The 17,796-nt window shown below is 42.0% G+C and overlaps 1 pseudogene across 1 annotated transcript in view; it reads right to left on the bottom strand.

The window, feature by feature from the left end:
* LOC309964919 (centrosomal protein of 78 kDa-like) overlaps positions 1-13,554 on the bottom strand; it is a 37,715-nt pseudogene extending 24,161 nt beyond the window's left edge. Inside the window, exon 1 of the transcript in view lies at positions 13,460-13,554. The product of the transcript in view is annotated as a centrosomal protein of 78 kDa-like (transcript). The remainder of the gene's footprint in view (positions 1-13,459) is intronic.
* Positions 13,555-17,796: the final 4,242 nt, after the last annotated feature.

Below are 17,796 nucleotides of genomic sequence, written 5' to 3'. Positions count from 1 at the left end.
TCATCTCAGCACCAAGACCAGGTTCCACCCAACAGTCTGCAAACTCCAGTGCTGGACACCTCAGGCCAAACAACCAGCAAAACAGGAACACAGCCCCAGTGATCAAAAAAAATGAGATGACAAAAAAATATGGTACAGACGAAGGAGCAAAGTAAAAACCTACAAGACCAAATAAATGAAGAGGAAATAAGCAACCTACCTGAAAGAGAATACAGAGTACTGGTAGTAAAGATGATCCAAAATCTTGGAAATAGAATGGAGGCACGGATCAAAAAAATACAAGAAATGGTTAACAAGGACCTAGAAGAATTAAGGAACTAACAGAGATGAACAACACAATAACTGAAATGAAGAATACACTAAAAGGAATCAATAGCAGAATAACTGAAGCAGAAGAACAAATAAGTAAGCTGGAAGATAGAATGGTGGAAATGATAGCTGAGGAACAGAATAAAGAAAAAAGAATAAAAAGAAATGAGGACAGTCTCAGAGACCTCTGGGACAACATTAAATGCACCAACATTTGAATTGTAGGGGTCTCAGAAAAAGAAGAGAAAGAGAGGACTTCCCTGGTGGTCCAGTGGCTAAGACTATGTGCTCCCAATGCAGGGGTCCTGGGTTTGATTCTTGGTCAGGGAACTAGATTCCACATGCCACAACTAAAGAACCTGCATGCTGCAATGAAGATCCTGCACATGGCAACGAAGATCCCACGTGTTGCAACTAAGACCTGGCGGAGCCAAATAAGTAAATAAATAAATGTTTTTTTAAAAAAACCGACAGGGCTTCCCTGGTGGTGCAGTGGTTGAGAGTCTGCCTGCCAATGCAGGGGACATGGGCTCGTGCCCCGGTCCGGGATGATTCCACATGCTGCAGAGCAGCTGGGCCTGTGAGCCATGGCTGCTGAGCCTGTGTGTCCGGAGTCTGTGCTCGGCAACGGGAGAGGCCACAACAGTGAGAGGCCCGAGTACCGCAAAAAAAAAAAAAAAAAAAAAAGGAAGACAAAGGTTCTGAGAAAATATTTAAAGAGATTATAGTGGAAAACTTCCCTAAACTGGGAAAGGAAATAGCCACCCAGGTCCAGGAAGTGCAGAGAGTCCATACAGGATAAACCCAAGAAGAAACATGCCGAGACACATATTAATCAAATTAACAAAAATTAAATACAAAGAAAAAAATATTAAAAGCAGCAAGGGAAAAGCAACAAATAACATACAAGGGAATCCCCATAAGGTTATCAGCTAATTTTCAGCAGAAATTCTGCAGGCCAGAAGGGAGTGGCAGGATATATTTAAAGTGATGAAAAGGAAAAACCTACAACCAAGATTACTCTACCCAGCAAGGATCTCATTCGGATTCGATGGAGAAATCAAAAACTTTACAGACAAGCAAAAGTTAAGAGAATTCAGCACCACAAAACCAGCTTTACAACAAATGCTAAAGGAACTTTTCTAAGCAGGAAATACAAGAAAAGAAAAAGACCCACAAAAACAAACCCAAAACAATCAAAAAAATGGTCATAGGAACATACATATCCATAATTACCTTGAATGTAAATGGATTAAATTCTCCAACCAAAAGACACACTGGCTGAATGGATACAAAAACAAGACTCATATATATGCTGTCTACAAGAGACCCACTTCAGACCTAGGGACACATACAGAATGAAAGTGAGGTGATCAAAGAAAGCTGGAGTAGCAATACTCATATCAGATTTTAATAAGTCTAAAGTCTTAAAAATAAAGACTGTTACAAGAGACAAGGAAGGTCACTACATAATGATCAAGGGATCAATCCAAGAAAAAGATTATAAATAATTATGCACCCAACATAGGAGCACCACAGTACATAAGGCAAATGCTAAAAGGGGAAATCAACAGTAACACCATAATAGTGGGGGACTTTGACGCCCCACTTACACCAATGGACAGATCATCCAGACAGAAAGTAAATAAAGAGGGACTTCCCTGGTGGCACAGTGGTTAAGAATTTGCCTGCCAATGCAGAGGACATGGGTTCAATCCCTGGTTTGGGAAGATCCCACATGCCATGGAGCAACTAAGCCCATGTACAACAACTACTGACCCTGCGCCACTCTAGAGCCTGTAAGCCACAACTACTGAGGCCGTGTGCTGCAACTACTGAAGCCCACACACCTAGAGCCCATGCTCCACAACAAGAGAAGCCACTGCAATGAGAAAGAAGCCCGCACACCGAAACGAAGAGTAGCCCCCACTTGCCTCAACTAGAGAAAGCCTGTGTGAGCAGCAAACAAAGACCCAATGCAGCCAAAAAAAAAAAAAGTAAATAAGGAAACACAAGCTTTAAATGACACAATACACCATATAGACTTAACTGATATTTATAGGACATTCCACCTGAAAGTGACAGAATACAAGTTCTTCTCAAGTGCACACGGAACATTCTTCAGGATAGATCACATCTTGGGCCAAAAATCAAGTCTCAGGAAATTTAAGAAAATACAAATTTTATCAAGCATCTTTTCCTACCACAATGCTATGAGATTAGAAATCAATCACAGGAAAAAACTATAAAAAACACAAACATGGGCTTCCCTGGTGGCACAGTGGTTGAGAATCTGCCTGCTAATGCAGGGGACACAGGTTTGAGCCCTGGTCTGGGAAGATGCCACACGCCACGGAGCAACTAGGCCCGTGAGCCACAACTACTGAGCCTGCGCATCTGGAGCCTGTGCTCTGCAAGAAGAGAGGCCACGATAGTGAGAGGCCCACGCACCGTGATGAAAAGTGGCCCCCGCTTGCCACAACTAGAGAAAAGCCCTTGCACAGAAACAAAGACCCAACACAGCCAAAAATAAATAAATTAATTAATTAATTAAAATGTGAAAAAAAAACCCCACAAACACATGGAGGCTAAACAATATACTACTAAATAACTAAGAGATCACTGAAGAAATCAAAGAGGAAATCAAAAAGTACCTAGAAACAAATGACAATGAAAACACAATGACCCAAAACCTATGCGATGCAGCAAAAGCAGTTCTAAGAGGGAAGTTTATAGCAATTCAATCTCACCTCAAGAAACAGGAAAAATCTCAAATAAACAATCTAACCTTGCACCTAAAGCAACTAGAGAAAGAACAAAGAAAACCCAAAGTCAGCAAAAGGAAAGAAATCATAAAGATCAGACCAGAAATAAAGGAAATAGAAACAAAGAAAACAATAGCAGACATAAATAAAACTAAAAATTGGTTCTTTGAGAAGATAAATAAAATTGATAAACCTTTAGCCAGACTCATTAAGAAAACAGGAAGAGGATTCAAATCAATAAAATTAGAAATGACAAAGGAGAAATTACAACTGACACTGCAGAAATACAAAGGATCATAAGAGATTATTACAGGCAACTATATGCCAATTACATGGACAACCTGGAAGAAATGGACAAATTCATAGAAAGGTACAACCTTCCAAGACTGAACCAGGAAGAAATAGAAAATATGAACAGACCAATCACAGGTAATGAAACTGAAGCTGTAATTAAAAATCTTCCAACAAACAAAAGTCCAGGACCAGATGGCTTCATGGGCAAAGTTTATCAAACATTTAGAGAAGAGTTAATACCTATCCTTCTCAAACTCTTCCAAAAAATTGCAGAGGGAGGAACACTCCCAAGTTTGTTCTACAAGGCCACCAGCACCCTGATACCAAAACCAGACAAAGATATCCCCAAAAAAGAAAATTACAGACCAGTATCACCTTAACACCACACACAAAAAACCTCAACAAAATATTAGCAAACAGAATAAAACAACACATTAAAAGGACCATACATCATGATTACATGGGATTTATCCCAGGGATGCAAGGATTCTTCAATATGTGCAAATCAATCAATGTGATACTCCATATTAACAAATTGAAGAATAAAAACCATATGATCATCTCAGTAGATGCAGAAAAGCTTTTGACAAAATTCAACACCCATTTATGATAAAAACTCTCCAGAAAGTGGGCATAGAGGGAACCTACCTCAACATAATAAAGACCATACACTACAAACCCACAGCAAAAATCATTCTCAATGGTGAAAAACTGAAACCGTTTCCTCTAAGGTCAGGAAAAAGACTAGGATGTCCACTCTCACCACTATCATTGAAAAAAGTTTTGGAAGTCCTAGCCACAGCAATCAGAGAAGAAAAAGAAATAGAAGGAATACAAATTGGATAAGAAGAAATAAAATTGTCACTGTTTGCAGATGACATCATACTATACATAGAAAATCCTAAAGATGCCACCAAAAAACTACTAGAGCTAATCAATGAATTTGGTAAAGTTGCAGGATACAAAATTAATACACAGAAATCTCTTGCATTCCTATACACTAACAATGAAAAATCAGAAAGAGAAATTAAGGTAACGCTCCCATTTACCATTGCAACAAAAAGAATAAAATACCTAGAAATAAACCTACCTAAGGAGGCAAAAGATCTGTACTCAGAAAACTATAAAACACTGATGAAAGAAATCAAAGATTACACAAACAGATGGAGAGATACACAATGTTCTCAGATCGGAAGACTCAATATTGTGAAAATTACTATACTAACCAAAGCAGTCTAGATTCAATACAATCCCTATCAAATTACCAATGGCATTTTTCACAGAACTAGAACAAAAACTTTTACAATTTGTATGGAAACACAAAAGACCCCGAATAGCCAAAGCAATCTTGAGAAAGAAAAACGGAGTTGGGGGAACTAGGCTCCTCAACTTCAGGAGATACTACAAAGCTACACTAATCAAGACAGTATGGTACTGGCACAAAAACAGAAATATAGATCAATGGTATGGGATAGAAAGGCCAGAGATAAACCCACACACCTATGGTAACCTAATCTATGACAAAGAGGGGAAGAATATACAATGGAGAAAAAACAGCCTCTTCAATAAGTGGTGTGGGGAAAACTGGACAGCTACATTTAAAAGAATGAAATTAGAACACCCCTTAACACCACGCACAAAAATAAACTCAAAATGGATTAAAGACCTAAATGTAACACCAGACACTCTAAAAGTCTTAGAGGAAAACATAGGAAAATCACTCTTTGACATAAATCACATCAAGATCTTTTTTGACCCACCTCCTAGAGTAATGAAAATAAAGACAAAAATAAACAAATGGGACCTAATTAAACGTAAAAGCTTCTGCACCGCAAAGGAAACCATAAACAAGACAAAAAGACAACCCTCAGAATGAGAGAAAATATTTGCAAATGAAGCAACTGACAGAGAATTAATCTCCAAAATATATAAGCAGCTCATGCAGCTCAATATCAAAACAACAAACAACCCAATCAAAATAATGGGTGGGGCTTCCCTTGGTGGTGCAGTGGTTGAGAGTCCGCCTGCTGATGCCGGGGACGTGGGTTTGTGCCCTGGTCTGGGAAGATCCCACATGCCGCGGAGCGGCTGGGCCCGTGAGCCATAGCCACTGGGCCTGCACGTCCGGAGCCTGTGCTCCGCAACGGGAGAGGCCACAACAGTGAGAGGCCCACGTACCGCAAAGAAAAAAAAAATGGGTGGAAGACTTAAATAGACATTTCTCCAGAGAAGATATACAGATTGCCAACAGACATATGAAAGGATGCTCAACATCACTAATCATTAGAGAAATGCAAATCAAAACTATAGTGAGGTATCACCTCACACCAGTCAGAATGTCCATCATCAAAAGATCTACAAACAATAAATGCTAGAGATGTTGTTGAGAAAAGGGAACCCTCTTGCACTGCTGTTGGGAATGTAAGTTGATACAGCCACTATGGAGAACAGTATGGAGGTTCCTTAAAAAACTAAAACTAGAACTGCCATATGACCCAGCAATCCTGCTACTGGGCATATACCCTGAGAAAACCATAACTCAAAAAGTTACATGTACCCCAATGTTCATTGCAGCACTATTTACAATAGCCAGGACATGGAAGCATTTGTAGAGATGTGGATGGCCCTAGAGTCTGTCATACAGGGTGAAGTAAGTCAGAAAGAGAAAAACAATATCGTATATTAACACATGTATATGGAATCTAAAAAAATGGTACTGATGGGCCTATTTGTAGGGCAGAAATAGAGACACAGATGTAGAGAACGGACATGTGGACACAGGGTGGGGAAGGGGAGGGTGGGATGAATTGGGAGATTAGCATTGACATATATACACTACCAGGAGTAAAATAGGTAACTAGTGGGAAGCTGCTGTACAGTACAAGGAGCTCAGCTCGGTGCTCTGTAATGACCTAGATGGGCGGGATTAGGGGAGGGAAGTGGGAGGGATGTCCAAGAGGTAGGGGATATATGTGTACATATAGCTGATTCATTTTGGTGTACAGCAGAAACTAACAGAACATTGTAAAGCAATTATACTCCAATAAAAGAAATTCTAATTAGATGAAGTTTCCAAGTGATAGCATGAATAAAGTGTTATACCTGGCCAAAAACTGCTAATTTTTGTTCTACTTAGCACTTGATTAGGCAAGGTGAAGTTTTTTCCTGGTATTGGGAAAGTGAATAATTGTGTAATGATAGATAATGAAACAAATATTAGAAGTGATTACGTGCCTGTACATGTTTCTTTCAGGGTCTTTTACATCCCCCTTAAGCCAAAAAGTCAATGTGACCTCAGATGGCAGCTCCTGCCACTGTAGCTAACTGACATGCCACATGGGGGGAGCTAGTGAGATGCTGTTCTGAACACTTTCCATCACAGCTGCCGCAAGACCAATGGTGGTCGCTGGAGGGCTCCAGAATGCAAGGTTAAGGATCCTGGAGTTAAAACCTCTGACTTGTCTTCTCTCTTCATGAAGAAGTGTTTCCAACTGCTGGCGAATCTACTTACTGGGAGAGTAAGAGAGAAAGGATGAGCTTGATTTGGGCACTGGAGCAAAGAGGTCCAGAGGATATGCAAACGGGTCTAGCAAAAAAGTCCAAAAATCTGCAGTCATCTCTGGTTTAATCCCTCCTCTCCTATGTGAAGAGAGTTGGGGTACATCATGAGAGTAACGCAGGGGAGATTCACTGCTGTGGACAGGGGGCAAGAGGAACTAGAGTTTGAGTTTTCAGTGAGACAGCCTCAGAGGAGATAAGAATCAGGTCCAGGAGTGTAAGTTCAGCCTCACAGAACAAGCAAAACGTGCCTTGAGTATTTGTCTGTTTTGTTTTTTTCTGAAACCATCCTTAAGACAAGAAAAACATTAAATCACATATCTGAAGACTTGAATCTAGTCCCAGTTCTGTCAATCAACAAAACTAGCTGATATTGTGGAATATAATTTGATCCACAGGATAGAAGTTGGTCAACCCCACACGTTGGTTAAAATATCTATTTGTTCCAGAAATCATGTACCTAATCACTGGTTTTTCAAGAATTGATAATCGTGGGGACTTCCAGTATTGTTTTGCAATATTTTTGTTTTTTGTTTGTTTGTTTGTTTTGTTTTTTTTGCGGTACGCTGGGCCTCTCACTGTTTTGGGCTCTCCCGTTGCGGAGCACAGGCTCCGGACGCGCAGGCTCAGCGGCCATGGCTCACGGGCCCAGCCGCTCCGCGGCATGTGGGATCTTCCCGGACCGGGGCACGAACCCGTGTCCCCTGCATCGGCAGGTGGACTCTCAGCCACTGCGCCACCAGGGAAGCCCTGCAATATTTTTAACCTTTGGACACTTCTGCTATTTTTTGGCTTTTGGGGGATTTTCTGTAATACAAATAGAATATCATAAGCCCATATTATTTAATTCATCCTTGTCTAGAAAATATAATTGAGGCATAAGCTTCAGGCATTAGTTAACAATTGTTAATGAAAGATCTTAAAAGGACAGGTGACTATTCACCAGTTGCTTTGAGAAGACTAGCCACAAACTAGTTATTAAAATTTGTTCTCCAGGGAATTCCCTGGCAGTCCAGTGGTTAAGACATCGCACTTCCAAAGCAGGGCGGGGCATGGGTTTGATCCCTGGTCAGGGAACTAAGATCCCACAAGCCTTGTGGCACGACCAAAAAAATTTTTTTTTTGTTCTCCAGAATTCTTAGTACCTCAGATAAGCCCATGTCTCTCCCCGGTTCCCTGCCCCCTCTAGTAAAGGTCAAGAGAATTCCCAAGAACCCTGTGGATTTGAGTGAAGTAGAAGCGGCCCTTCCCAGCTTCTGCACTTTCAACTGCAGCAGAGAAGGGGACCCTAGAGCTCTGTGTGTTTCTGGCAAGGTCCCTACCCTTCCCTACTGCCTGACACACCCCTATTATCTGCCCTTCCACCATTAAAACCAATCTCATTATGCCTTTAGCTTTGTTATGTCAGTCTCCACAAGGAGCCCCAACATCTAGGGTTACCCCTTATCCAGATACACCTCAGCACTTACCCTTCTGATTCCATCTCCCCTTTGCCCAACCTGCAAGCCTCTGAACAGGCAGTAAAATCCTCCGTAGCCTCAAACTTTTCTCTTAATAGTCTTTTACTTTCTTATTTTAAGTGAAACTTGATTCTCCTCTGAAGTCAGTGCTTCTCCTGCATCTCTCTCAAGTTATGGCTGACCTACCACTGAGTCTGAGCTCATGTGCTGGTCTTCTTTTCTCCCCATTGCCACTTCCAAATCATCCTCCTCCCCTCCTCCCTAAAAGCACTCAGCTTTGAGTCTGGTGTCAATGGACTATCCATCCATTAACCCTCTTTGTCACAATCATGTGCCGAACCCCGCCCCCAGGTCATACTCCCTCATTCCTTAATTTAGGTTCTGACTCACTATCATTCTCTCCAACATGACTCCTGTCATAATTTTTAGTGATTTCAATATTCACAGAAGATTATGAGTACCCTGATGTTTTAGTAAGTTTTCTCCTGAAAGTACACCCTGAAACAAGGGCTTTGGATACAAGTGGTTTATTTGGGAGGTAACCCAGGAAGCAGGAAGCAGAGAGCAAGGAGAGTAAGATATAGGGAAAGAGGAAAAGCCTCTGTAAAGGTGTGGCATCAAGGTCACCACTATGAAAAATAAGGGGGGGAGGGTAGTCAAGTCCAGTGAGACCTCCAGGAAGCATCCTGAGTGTCTCACAAAATTGTCTGTCAAAGGACCAGAGGCTGGGGCACTTATTCACTGACTTCTGACCCTACTGGCTGAGGGTTGTTCCCTGAAGCATATCTTCCTCATACTAGCTGTACTTTGTTCTTGCCTGTAAACCTAGCAGGCTCCTGGGCTTTCAGAGAAGACCTTGAGGTGAAAGCAGAAGAGGTGCCCTTTTCAGGTGGGAAGATGTCAGGGGGAGTCTGAAATGTCTTCTACCATAGCTGTTGCTGAAACCAGAAGTAGGTCAAGGAGATATGACTAGGACATCAAAAGCATCTGGAATGCCTGGCTTCTCAGTTCTCTTACCTCTTGTTTTCTAGTGATCCTGTCCTCTGCCCTACCTCAACTATTCTCCCCCTTGATCATAATTTAGCCATTGTCATTACCAATTTCACCCTCCAGATGCTTCCTTCTATCTCTCAACTTGGTCCCTCTTGTATCTTTTTTTTTTTTGGTATTTTTAAAATATTTTATTTTTATTTTTTTAATAAATTTATTTATCTATTTATTTATTTATTTATGTCTGCATTGGGTCTTCGTTGCTGTGCATGGCTTTCTCTAGTTGCAGTGAGTGGGGGCTACTCTTCATTGTGGTGCATGGGCACGGGCTGTGGGCGTGTGGGCTACAGTTGTGGCTCGAGGGCTCTAGAGCACAGTAGTTGTGGCTCGAGGGCTCTAGAGCGCAGGCTTAGTAGTTGTGGCACAAGGGCTTAGTTGCTCCGCGGCATGTGGGATCTTCCCAGACCAGGGCTCAAACCTGTGTCTCCTGAATTGGCAGGCGGATTCTTAACCACTGCGCCACTAGGGAAGTCCCCTCTCTTGTATCTTGACTCCAACAATCCTTAGACTCTTACCCAGACATACAGTACTTTGATCCTATTATCTTACACTCTTCTTCACCCTCCAAATTCAACTTTAATCCTATGGTCAATCATCATACTCACTCTTTTACATCTATGATCACCTCGCTCAGCAAAATGCCAACCTAGGTTACATTCTATTCTATACCTATTCAGTGTTTGTGCCTGAGCAGCTGAATGTGGTTTTAGAACCAAATAGGTTTTGCCACTCATGAGCTGTGAGACCTTAGGCACATTACTTAACTCTGCTGAATCTTAGTTTCCTTAGCTATGCTGAGTAGTCTCAAAAAAAATTCAGGATCACTAGTCTCAAGTGGGTCCTTGGGCTGCCTAGGAATCATAATGCATTTCCTTAGTCCCTTCACTCTCCCTCCATCAAAAATATCTTCTTGTTTTTTCCTTTCTTCTTAAACCTCACAACATCCTAACTATCAGCTAGCTTCCAACTTCAGCCAGAGAAGAGGAGCAATCAGAAGAGAACTTTCACTTCCAACAGCCCATCTGCTGCACTGTAGCCATTCCACTTCTATGTGTGATTGTCCATGCTCCTAGCAAAGGCCAACCCCTCTCCATTTGTGCAGTAGGTGCCATCCCCTTTCTTTATCAAGAAAATGATTCTGGAAAATTTCCCCCTTCTATCTTCTGCATCATCATTTTTTTCCTTTTAGTGTATCACTCCTATTGGCCACTTTTGATTCCTCCTTTTCTAAGATGTAAAGTTTAAAAGGTACTTAAGGTCTCCACAAGGAGGAATTTAATTCCAGCATTAAATGTGCATAGAACAGTGCATAGAACAGTGCCTGACATACAGTAAGCGTTATATAGAACAGTGCCTGACATACAGTAAGTGTTATATAGAACAGTGCCTGACATACAGTAAGCGTTATATATTAGGTCTTATTACATTTATTGAGTGCTTTCATGTGTAATACATTATACTATATTATATTTTACATGTATTGTAATATTTAATCCCTACAATAACTATGATGCAGATGCTACTATTTCTATCCTAATTTTACAGGTAAGGAAACTAAGACCCAGCAGGGTTAGTAATGCACCCAAAGTCTCTCACAGCTCGTATATGGCAGGACTTGTTGGGTTCTAAAGCACATGCTCTTAAGGGTTCTCAATCATTAATACATATAAAAATCACCTGGGATACTTGGAATAGGCAGATTTGGGACCTAATTCCTGACCTGTGAAATCAGAATCTTCACAGGTTGGAGCCTGGAAGTCTGCCTTTTTAATAAACACTCTAGGTTATTTTAATGTAACTAATATATCCACCACATTTGAGAAACTCCTTCATATATCCTTTAATGTATACACAGAAAACAGAGGAGAATAAAGCAAACTGTTAACAGTGGATTTCTAGGAGGTGGCAGAGAAGAGAACATAAAGAACTTTCATTTTCTAATGTATGATTTAACATGATGTTTAGATTTTCTTCAATGAGCAGGTGAGTTTTAAAATATTTTAAATGAATAAAAAGTAAAAATTATCCCATTTTCTACCAAATGCATTCAAGCACCGGTAACATTTTGAAGATTTTCTTCCAGTTTTTTCCCCTACTCAGAGTAGGAGATAAAATTATAATTTTTTTTTCAAAGTTAGAATTTTAGTACATATGTGGAATTTTGCATCTTCTATTTTCATGTATTATATTCTGAGCATTCTCCCGTGTAATTAGCCTTATATGAGTTTTAATAACTTAAAAATTGTCATATATCTGTAAGAATTATTTGACGATTGCTGTGCTGTTATATTTTTATGTTGTTTATACTTTCTGCTCTTATTGATAATGCTAGGATGAAAGTGCTCATACCAAAATTTGAGGATTTATTAAGATAAATGGTTATGAACATTTTTAAGAAACTTGAACCCACAGATTAAAATGCTTTTTATTGACATTAATGTTCCTTTGCTCCTATCCTACCTCTTCATACTTGTGTGGCTTTGAACCTGAGCACTAGATTTTATTTTCTTTCCTTACTAGATATTGTCACATTAGCTCATTATTACAGCCAGGTGAGATATTTTGGATTCTGATTCTTTTCTTCAGACATATTAGATATCTTTACCAGCTTCATATCATCTGGAAGTTAATATATGAACAAAAATTCAAGAAAGAGTGGAGTCCCAACTCCTAAATGAGACCGCAATCAGACTGACATTGATTTAACATCCATTATGTTTAACAGAAAATGTTCGTAGAAAATTCTACTTTTGGGATTTCCCCGGTGGTGCAGTGGTTAACACTCCATGTTCCCAATGCAGGGGGCCTGGGTTCAATCCCTGATCAGGGAACTAGATCCCACATGCATGCTGCAACTAAGACTTTGCATGCCGCAACTAAGGAGCCCACCTGCTGCAACTAATACCGAGAGCAACCAAATAAATACTTTTTTTAAAAGAAAATTCTACTTTTTTCCTTAATATTCAGCATGCTGGAAAACATTTTCCATACCTAAAGCAGAGAATAATTATTTTATTATTCCCCTATATACATTTCATAGAATCTTAATATTATAGTAATAAAGTGCTAGTACATTTACTCTTAGTAAATAGGTCATAAAAATTTTCAACAAGGTTGTGGTTCCCGAGATTTGAAGATGGCAGAATAAGAAGTCCCAGCACTCACCTCCACCCATAGGCACAAGAAAATTACAACTATTTACCAAGCAACTAATGATGAGAAAAACTGGAAGGCTATCAGAAAATATCTTCTATAACTAAAGATATAAAGAAGGAACCACAAGCTCGGTAGGAAGATGGAGAGGCGTTATAGTCAAAACCTATACCCCTGGGTAGGCAATCCACAAATGGGAAGAAAATTACAACTGCAGAGGTTCTCCCCAAGGAGTGAGGGGTCTAAACCCCACATTGGGCTCCTCAGCCTGGGAGTCCTGCACCAAGAAGATGAGTCCTCAGAACGTTTGGGTTTGAAGGGCAGCAGGATTTACTTTCAGGAGAGCTAGAGGGCTGTGGGAAATGAGACTCTACTCTTAAAGGATGCACACAAAATCTCACATGCTTTGAGAACCAGGGAAGAAGCAGTTATTTGAAAGGAGCCTAGGTCAGACCCACTTGCTGATCTTGGAGAGTCTCCTGAAGGGGCAGGAGGCAACTAGAGCTCAACCTGGGGCCACAGACACTGGTGGCAGCCAATTTTGGGGAGCTCATTCTACCACAAGAACACCGGTGCTGGCAAGGGCGATTTTGGAATCCTCCCTGGAGCTTATTAGCACTGAGACCTGACCCAACCCACCAGTGTGTCAGCACCAGTACTGGGATGCCTCAGGCCAAGCAACTAGCTGGGCAGTAACACAGCCTCATCTACCAACAGGACTACTACCTTAAGACCCCCTGAGACCACAGCCACCTCAGACCAGCCCTGTCCACCAGAAGGCTCAGGACCTGGCCCCACACACCAGGGCACTGGCACTAGCAGTGGGGTCCCTCAGGCCATGCAGCCAGAGACCCTGGGCCCAGATCCAACTGCCAGTGGGCCAGCACTAGCCCCAGGACCAGCCTCATGCACCAGTAGGTAGACACCAGCCACAGGAGTCCCTGGACCCTGGTCCCATCCACCATCTACCAAAACACCAAATCCAGGATGCCAGGGTCCTACAGCCAGAGACCTCAGGTCCCAGCTCCACCCACCAGTAGACCAGCACTAGCCCCAGGACTTGACCTCACTCCTCAGTGGGCAGACAACAGTCCCAGAATCACTTGGGCTCCAGCCTTGCCCACCAGCAGGCCACCACCATGTCCAGGACTCCCAAGGCCCTGCAGCCAGATACCCGGGAACCTGGCTCCACCTACCAGCAGGCCAGTATCAGCTCTAACATACTCTGGCCCCCTCAGCCAGCTGCCCCAGGATGCAGCCACACTCACCAAAACCTGCCAAGAACCAGCTTTGGGGCACCTTGGACCCTGCAGCCAGTCAGGAACTTGCCCCATCTATCAGCAGGCCGACACTAGATCCTGGACCCCTACCCAACTACCGCCCACTCCAGAAACCAGCTCTGCACACCACTGGGCCAGCTCTAGCCCTTGGGCCCCTCAAGTCCCCTTAGCCAGCAGCCTTGTGACTCGGGCCCTCCAACCAGTGACCAGCAGGCTCTGTACAAAGCAGGACCTGGCAACCAACTGGATCAGGGCCAGTCATAATTACCAGACTGCCCACAGTAGTCAGCCCACCACAACAGAAGGACCCATGGAGCCCAAATATGAGGCACCCCTATAGTATATAGCTCTGGTAACCAGAGAGAGTGCATTGCTGGGACCATAGGACATCTCCAAGGACTCAAAGGCCACTTCTCTAAGGTAGGGAAATGTAACCAACCTACTAGAAATAAAAACAACGAATAGGGGGCTTCCCTGGTGGCACAGTGGTTGAGAGTCCGCCTGCCGATGCAGGGGACATGGGTTCGTGCCCCGGTCCGGGAAGATCCCACATGCCGCGGAGTGGCTGGGCCCATGAGCCATGGCCGCTGAGCCTGCACGTCAGAGCCTGTGCTCCACAACGGGAGAGGCCACAACAGTGAGAGGCCCAAGTACTGCAAAAACAAACAAACAAACAAACAAAACCCAACAAATAGGCAAATTGAGGCGATAGAGGAATATCTTCCAAACAAAGAAACAGGAAAAAAGCCCAGAAGAATTGTGAAGTAGAGATAAGCAACCTACCCTATAGAGAGTTCAAGGAAATGATTGTAACTCAGGAGAGGAATGGATGAACAGAATGAGAAGTTAGAAGTTTTGTTTGTTTGTTTGTTTGTTAATCTTCAGTAGTTTTTATTCCTTTACACTATATTTTGAATATTTTCCCAACTTTGAAAGTATTTTAATGTTTTTCATTCAATTTTTATTTTTATTTATAAATTTATTTATTTATTTTTGGCCACATTGGGTCTTCGTTGCTGCACATGGGCTTTCTCTACTTGCGGTGAGCAGGGGCTACTCTTCGTTGCAGTGCGTGGGCTTCTCATTGCAGTGGCTTCTCTTGTTGCAGAGCACAGGCTCTAGGCACATGCGTTTCAGTAGCTGTGGCACTCAGCTCAGTAGTTGTGGCTCGTGGGCTGTAGAGTGCAGGCTCAGTAGTTGCAGTGCACGGGCTTAGTTGCTCCCCAGTATGTGGGATCTTCCCAGACCAGGGATTGTACCCATGTCCCCTGCGTTGGCAGGTGGATTCTTAACCACTGTGCCACCAGGTAAGTCCTCATTCAATTTTTAAAAATCATACAAGTGAAGACATACAGATGGCCAAGATGCACATGAAAAGCTGCTCAACATCACTAATTATTAGAGAAATGCAAATCAAAACTACAATGAGATATCACCTCACACCGGTTAGAATGGGCATCATCAGAAAATCTACAAACAACAAATGCTGGAGAGGGTGTGGAGAAAAGGGAACCCTCTTGCACTCTTGGTGGGAATGAAAATTGATACAGCCACTATGGAGAACAGTAGGGAGGTTCCTTAAAAAATTAAAAATAGAATTACCATATGGTCCAGCAATCCCACTACTGGGCATATACCCAGAGAAAACCATAATTCAAAAAGACACATGCACCCCAATGTTCATTGCAGCACTATTTACAATAGCCAGGTCATGGAAGCAACCTAAATGCCCATTGACAGACGAATGGATAAAGATGTGGTACATATATACAATGGAATATTTCTCAGCCATAAAAAGGAATGAAATTGGGTCATTTGTAGAGACGTGGTTTGATCTAGACACTGTCATACAGAGTGAAGTAAGTCAGAAAGAGAAAAACAAATATCGTATATTAATGCATATGTGTGGGACCTAGAAAAATGGTACAGATGAACCAGTTTGCAGGGCGGAAATAGAGATACAGATGTAGAGAACAAACGTATGACACTACGGGGGGAAAGTGGCAGGGGGGTGGTGGTGGTGGGATGAACTGGGAGATTGGGATTGACATATATACACTAATATGTATAAAAGAGATAACTAATAAGAACCTGCTGTATAAAAAAGTAAATTAAATAAAATTCAAAAAAAAATCATATAGCTGGCTGTAGCAGCCAGTAGATTAAATAACACAGAGGAATGGATCAGTGAGCTGAAGACAGAGGTAGTGGAAATCACTGATGCTGAACAGACAAAAGAATAAAAAAGAAATGAGGACAGTTTAAAAGACCTCTGAGAGAACATCAAGTGTACTTACATTCACAGTATAGGGGTCCTAGAAGGGGAAAAGAAAGAGAGAACAGGGACAGAGAGCATATTTGAAGATTTCAGAGCTAAAATCTTCCCTAACCTGGGGAAGGAAACAGATATCCAGGTCCAGGTAGCATAAAGAGTTTCAAACAGGATCAACCAAAAGAGGACCACAAGACACATTGTAATTAAAGTGGCAAAAATTAAAGGTAAAGAGAATATTAAAAGCAGCAAGGGAAAAGCAACAAGTTACCTTCAAGGGAACTCCCATAAGGCTATCAGCTCTCTTTTCAGCAGAAACTCTGCAGGCCATAACGGAGTGGCACAATATACTTAAAGTGATGAAAGGGAAAAACCTACAACCAAGAATACTCTACCTGGCAATGCTTTCATTCAGATTTGACAGAGAGATCAAAAGTTTTACAGACAAGCAAAAGCTAAAAGTGTTCAGCACCATCAAACCAGCTTCAAACGAAATGCTAGAGTTCTCTCAGCAAAAAAGAAAAGGCTACAAATAGAAACATAAAAATTATGAAAAGGGACTTCCCTGGTGTTGCAGTGGTTAAGAATCCACCTACCAATGCAGGGGACACAGGTTTGAGCCCTGGTCCAGGAAGATCTCACATGCGGTGGAGCAACTAAGCCCATGTGCCACAACTACTGAGCCTGCACTCTAGAGCCCATGAGCCACAGCTACTGAGCCCGCATGCCACAACTACTGAAGCCCACGTGCCCAGAGCCCTTGCTCTGCAACAAGAGAAGGCATCACAATGAGAAGCCTGCACACCGCAACAAAGAGTAGCCCCTGCTCGCCACAACTAGAGAAAGCCCGTGTGTAGCAATGAAGACACAATGCAGCCAAAAATTACAAAAGGATGGGCTTCCCTGGCAGTCCAATGGTTAGGACTCTGCGTTTCCAATGCAGGAGACTCAGGTTTGATCCCTGGTCAGGGAACTAAGATCCCACATGCGGTGTGATGTGGCCAAAAAAAAAAAAAGTATAAAAATTATAAAAGGAAAAGTCTCATTGGTAAAGGCAAATATATAGTAAAGGTAGTATATCAGCCATGTATAAAGCTAGTAGGAAGATTAAAAGACCAAAGTAGTAAAATTATCTATACCTACAATAAGTAGTTAAGGGATACACAAAACCAAAAGATGTAAAATATGATGTCAAAAACAATAAATGGTGGGCAGGGTGGAGTGGGGAGTGAAAAATGCAATATTGTTAAAATGCATCTGAACTTAAGAGAGAAGCAACTTAAAATAATCACATATTGCTATGTACAGTGTGGGGGATATAGTAAATAACTATGTAATATCTTCTTATTGGGACATATAAACTTATTGAGGTGATCGTTTAAAAATGTATAGAAATACCAAATTGTGTAATAGGGACTAACATAACTCATAAAAATATACCAGGGACTTCCCTGGTGATGTGTGCCACAACTACTGAGCCCACGAGCCACAACTACTGAGCCCACATGCCACAACTACTGAAGCCCGCACGCCTAGAGCCCATGCTCCACAACAAGAGAAGCCACTGCAGTGAGAAGCCCGTGTACCACACCGAAGAGCAGCCCCCGTTCACTGCAAGCTATGCAGCAATGAAGACCCAATGCAGCCAAAAATAA

Source organism: Leucopleurus acutus (genome assembly GCF_964270905.1).
Source record: "Leucopleurus acutus genome assembly, chromosome: 8".
NCBI classification, from domain to species: domain Eukaryota; kingdom Metazoa; phylum Chordata; class Mammalia; order Artiodactyla; family Delphinidae; genus Leucopleurus; species Leucopleurus acutus.
This window is presented reverse-complemented; position numbering and strand designations above follow the sequence as displayed.